Source organism: Saccopteryx bilineata, chromosome 11 (genome assembly GCF_036850765.1).
Source record: "Saccopteryx bilineata isolate mSacBil1 chromosome 11, mSacBil1_pri_phased_curated, whole genome shotgun sequence".
Taxonomy (NCBI): domain Eukaryota; kingdom Metazoa; phylum Chordata; class Mammalia; order Chiroptera; family Emballonuridae; genus Saccopteryx; species Saccopteryx bilineata.
In genome coordinates this window covers 23452376-23458375 of record NC_089500.1, presented here as the reverse complement: position 1 = coordinate 23458375, position 6000 = coordinate 23452376, and positions in this window count along the sequence as shown.

Below are 6000 nucleotides of genomic sequence, written 5' to 3'. Positions count from 1 at the left end.
AAACGAGATTGTCCACAACAAGTACAAAAACGCAAGAGCTACAGATGCAAATTTTTGCCCAAATAGAATTTAAATAAGTTTTGCGCAAATTTTATGATTAAAATAAGTGTTTTAATATGTTCTATTTTAAAATTGTAGACAAATTCTGATGCAATCATATCTTTTAGTGTATTAGTGTATTTACTGCATTATATAAATTATTATATTTTCACAAAGATGATGCCCAAGAAGACATTCTACTTCATTATGTTAAAGTAAATGTCGAAAATTTTACAATAAGATGAAAACCTAAAATCTTGAATTGCAAAAAAAAGCCTGTAGCTTACAGAGAAAAACTAATGTCAGATTTGAGATCAGCACACTTGTCTACGGCCATACCACCCTGAACGCGCCCGATCTCGTCTGATCTCGGAAGCTAAGCAGGGTCGGGCCTGGTTAGTACTTAGTACTTGGATGGGAGATCAGCACACTCAAATTAGGTAAGAACAAGTGTTTTTGTGGATGCAACAAAAATTTTGTTCCCCAGTGGAGAGACTCCTCAATCTGCCAACCTCTGAACTGAGAGCTCTATGGGCCTCACCACTTTTATTCTTTAAACCACTGGTTCTCACACATAAGCTTACATCAGAATCACCCAGATTTCTGGTTAAAACATAGATTTCTGGATGGTCTATCTGACTCCCAAATCTGGTTCCTTTGCTGAATGAGTCTGAACTCATTCAGCTCCAAAGATAAGGGGCATCTACTCCCTCCAGTTCAAATTGCAGGTATTCTTAGGTTAAGAATCTATGTAGAGATGTCAGAGAGTATCGTTCATGACATGGAGGAGCCCCATAGGGAATTTCAACTCAATTTTAATTAAATAATTGACTCATCTGGGAATGCACATGTAACGAATGGTTGGTTACCTAGCACTCCAAGTCCTCACAGCTGTATTAGTCAGCTGGGGAGAGAGACCAAGATACATAAGAGGGTTGAGATGGCTCCGGAGCTGACAGTCCCTTAAAATGAACACAGAAGCAGCACACTTCAACTCACTACACAATATCCCTAGAAATTTTGTTCAGACTCTGCAGATCTCAAAATAAAACTAAAATTAACATGGGAACTAGTGCCTCCAAGGTTGAAAACTCCCAGCTTCCAGCCCCCATTAACACTCCTGCAGATATACACTTAATAGGAAGCTGTTACTTGCAAGTACTTACAGAAATGGAAAAATTTAACTAGAAATTATATGAACTTAGGTTGGTCAAAATGGAACTCTTCTGATGCTAAATTAATATTTTTGCACGCAAAATTAGATTAAGCCAGCTCTAAAATTAAACTGAATGAATGGGAAGTAAATTTTGATTGGAAATTAGAAACTTCTAGGAGCAAGTCAGGTAAATTATTTTCTCTATAGGAAGTTAATAAGAAAATTTTAGAGACCGTCTCTGAACTGAAGAAGGCTTCTGAAGTTAATAAGTGCCAACACTTCATCCCTCCCTTTCAGTTTCTCCACTATATTCTTTGCTCTCTGCGGTTACTTGTCTGGACTTGCCCTCGCCCTTCCTTCTTCCTTCTTCCTTCCCCCTTTCTCTCCTCTATATTTCTTCCATTATCACTCCCCACTGACCGAGGGAAAAATGAGAATAGAAATTCAGACAAGGATAATCCAGGAATTCTAGCAGTTCGCTCCAGGGAAAAGCCAGTCTCAGGCAGAAGGGAACCAGCAATTATACACGTTCTTTGCAATACAACAGAATTAAGGAACCCACCTAGAGATTTTCCAACTTTCTTCAGAACCTGATGGGTCCACAAAGGAATTTAACTGTTATAATATATGATCCTGGCTATTCTGAACCTCAATAATATCTGTTCCACAAGCTGAATTCATTGTACTAATTCTAGCTTGTCAACTAAAGATCAAATAGCTAGTATTTACACTAATAGTAGCTATGCCTTTGGTATAGCTCATAACTTTAGAATGTTGTGGAAGCAATGAGGCTTCTTAACTTTCTTGGGGCAGCCCATAAGGAATGGAAAATAAGTTGCAGAATTATGTCACACAAAATTGCAACAACTGGCATTTATCAAAATTCCAGAACATTCTAAATCTGCCACCATGAAAGCAAAAGGGACTCCTCTAGCTGATGCTGTGGCTAGACAAGCAACATGAAACAGCCAAATTATCCAGACCCAAGAATGCACCTTGGTTCCTATGAAATCAATAAAAGACTCCCTTTACAGTTTCAATGGACAGCTGCAGAAGACAAGAGGATATGGCAACAAAAAGGGGGAAACTTTGACCCAAACAAACAGATTTGGTATGGATCCAATCAGAAACCAATCTTACTTATAAGGACTCAATTATCTATACTTTAGCATGTACATGAGCTTACACATTGGGGTCCTGAAAAAATGATTTCATGAAGTCAACACAATTACTGGAAATCTGACTGTAGCTTGTAAAAATGTGTAGCAGGTATCCTATCTGTGCAAATACAATCCTGGAAAATAACTCCACAGGTCCCAACAATATTTCCCACTGCCTGATATCCCTTTGAGGTATGACAAGTGGGTTTCATCCAAATGCCACCATCTCAAGAATACAAATATGTGTTAGTTATGGTTGGTATGTTTTTTTCACTGGGTTGAGTGAGGCATTCCCTTGCAGGAGAGCAACAGCCTTAATGGTAGGTAAATTATTATTGGGAAAAATTAATCCCCAATTAGGGAATTCCCTTTGAGTTACAGTGATTGAGGGACTCATTTCACTGGGCAAATAATGCAATCCATTTGCAATATTTAGCCTATTCTATGGCATTTTCATATTCTCAAAATAAAACCATGTGCCTATCACCCAGTTCTCTGGATTGGTGGGACACACAAATGGTACAATTAAAACTCAACTAGGTCAATATTCAGAAGCTTCTAATTTCCTTTGGCTGAAAGCTCTCCTCATAGTGATCCTCAGCCTGAAATCCACTTCTTTAGGTAAACGCCGAGCATTATATAGTCACTGGTCATCCTATCCATCCAGATAAAGGGACATACAAATCAACTGTACTAAAAGGAGACATTCTGCATTATTATCAAGAACATATTGAATAGTTTACAGGAACTGATAAATTAGTAACCAATTCATTTCACAGTGCGCTCCTGAGAGACAAAGACTTCAAAGACCAGAACTTAAAAGCAGAAAATTTTGTCCATTGGAAAAAAGATCAGTTAAATACCTTGTCATATTTTACCTTATCAGATGCTTAACTGCAAACAGACGTCTGCCCCTGTCTCTGACACTTGCCTCTCTCTGCAGTGGGGACCAAGACTCCTCAAGGGTCAGGAGGCACTGACATCAGAGATACATAGCTTTCCAAGACATTTGCCAGGCCTGTATCCCTACAAATTGACGTTCAACTTTGTTTTATTGTCTTTATCTGTCTGATGATATTAATCATAATAATAATAGTTACACTTGTTCTTTAAGATTTTCCCAAACTTTGTGTCTATAGGCCAACTGTTAGTAATTGCTGAAGGTATAGAACATAACTTTTGTGTTATCGACAATACTTTTTTAATTTAGAAAGGATGTTAGTGCACCAGGAAGGGATGTGTGTGTGTTTAAGAGAAGTTAAAAGTAAGTAGTTTGTCCTAATAAGTTGGTTATTGCTAAATGAGTAAAAAGAGACAAACTAAGAAGACCAACAGAGGTTGTAGAAGGTTAGTAGAAAAGGAATATTGAGAAAGAAATTTTATATATAAATGCTAGAACCCAACCACGGGCAAAGGCTTAACCCCAAATCCACCAGGGACTACTGACTAGATTAATTCCAATGGAAGTTGAAGTGGCTATAAAAACTCAGCCCTTTATTACTACTGCTGAGGCACCAGAATTTACTTATAATACTCCTAAGGTCCTCCTGGCCTCTGGAATTTTTAGGTGGTAATTGTACTTTGCACCATTGTGTTATGGTCCCAAGTAATCCTTAAAGTTAGAGCTTCCAATTGCACAAAAGCACTTGATTGCTTCCAATAGGAAGTACTATAGATGGGCTGTAGTAAATGAGACTCCGTCTCATAGTTAGACTGTGAAAACCGTAGAGGTGTATGGTATGCCCTCAGACAATAAGTAAATGTTATACGACATACAGAACACAGAAAAGTGAGACCAACAGCAGAAATTGGATCATGATAGCTTATATGTTAGAAATGACCCAGAATGATTTTATTTTTTATTTATTTTCTGTATTTTTCTGAAGCCGGAAACGAGGAGAGACAGTCAGACAGACTCCCGCATGCGCCCGACCAGGATCCACCTGGCCCGCCCACCAGGGGGCGATGCTCTTCCCCTCCGGGGCATCGCTCTGTTGCGACCAGAGCCACTCCAGCGCCTGGGGCAGAGGCCAAGGAGCCATCCCCAGCGCCTGGGCCATCTTTGCTCCAATGGAGCCTCGCTGTGGGAGGGGAAGAGAGAGACAGAGAGGAAGGAGAGGGGGAGGGGTGGAGAAGCAGATGGGCGCTTCTCCTGTGTGCCCTGGCCGGGAATCAAACCCGGGACTTCTGCATGCCAGGCCGACGCTCTACCACTGAGCCAACCAGCCAGGGCTAGAATGATTTTCTTAATAAAGGCACATAAGATCTGCCTGCCTTCCACTTGCCTGCTTTTCACTTTTGAGAAAAACTCGGCCTTGACTTCCGTCCAGGGTTACGGTCTTGCCCTTACTCCACACTGACACTAAGACTTCTAGGAATGAGCCTTCCTAGAACCGTGGACCACATTATCCAACCAAAATATTGGTCACCAGTGCATCCTTTGGGTTAATTTATGACGAAAGGGGAAGTGTGGGTGAAAAGGGGGCCACATACTGAACCTGACAAGTTTAAGGGAGGCCTGCATGGTGAGCCTTACAAACTCAGAGGCTGAATGCAGTCACACAGGGTGGCCTGAAATTAAAACTTTCTAACTAGAAGAGAGTCATAGCGAGTAGTCCAGTCCTTGGCCAGTATCTTCCTTGACAAAGGTCAAACTGTACCTTAACTGAACCTGTCTATTGTCATTTTACATTTGTGATAACATAGCTTGGGAATGTCAGGGTAACCGCTTATGCGTCCTCCTTTGATTGTAATATATAGAGCAGGGGTCCCCAAACTATGGCCCGCGGGCCACATGCGGCCCCCTGAGGCCATTTATCCGGCCCCTGCTGCACTTCCGGAAGGGGCACCTCTTTCATTGGTGGTCAATGAAAGGAGCACATTGACCATTTCATTAACGAAAAGCAGGCCCATAGTTCCTATTGAAATACTGGTCAGTTTCTTGATTTAAATTTACTTGTTTTTTATTTTAAATATTGTATTTGTTCCCGTTTTGTTTTTTTACTTTAAAATAAGATATGTGCAGTGTGCATAGGGATTTGTTCATAGTTTTTTTTATAGTCCAGCCCTCCAACGGTCTGAGGGACAGCGAACTGGCCCCCTGTGTAAAAGTTTGGGGACCCCTGATATAGAGTAAGGTATAAAACTGCCATTCTCTGGAGCATGTGCTCAGTCTGTGGATATTTTGTTTCCCGGCAATTGTTATTTGGCTCAAATAAACTCATAAAAATTCTCTACAGGTTCAGACGTTTCTTACATGGACTCCACTACAACTGCAAACACTTAGGAGCATAATCTGAGCACAATAATTAAAATGCAAAATATACATACCCTATGAGCCAGAGATCCCACTGTGGGATTATTGATGAAATATAAGTACTGGTATGTAAAGATACATGTGCACGAATTCCTCCTGCAGCTTTGCTTATAATTTCAACATCCATTAACAGAGAGTGATAAAAGTGTGCTACATTAACTATATGCTGTGGGAGTCTACAGAGCTATTGGAAAGAATGGGATAGGTCTGTGTAGTGCTGGTTCATACCTGTTTGAACTGAATCTTGCTCACTATGCCAGATGTAATGCCGGTGGTTGAGGCCAGGCAGGTTCACGTTGGATTCGGGCAGACAGTAGAGGGACTATGGA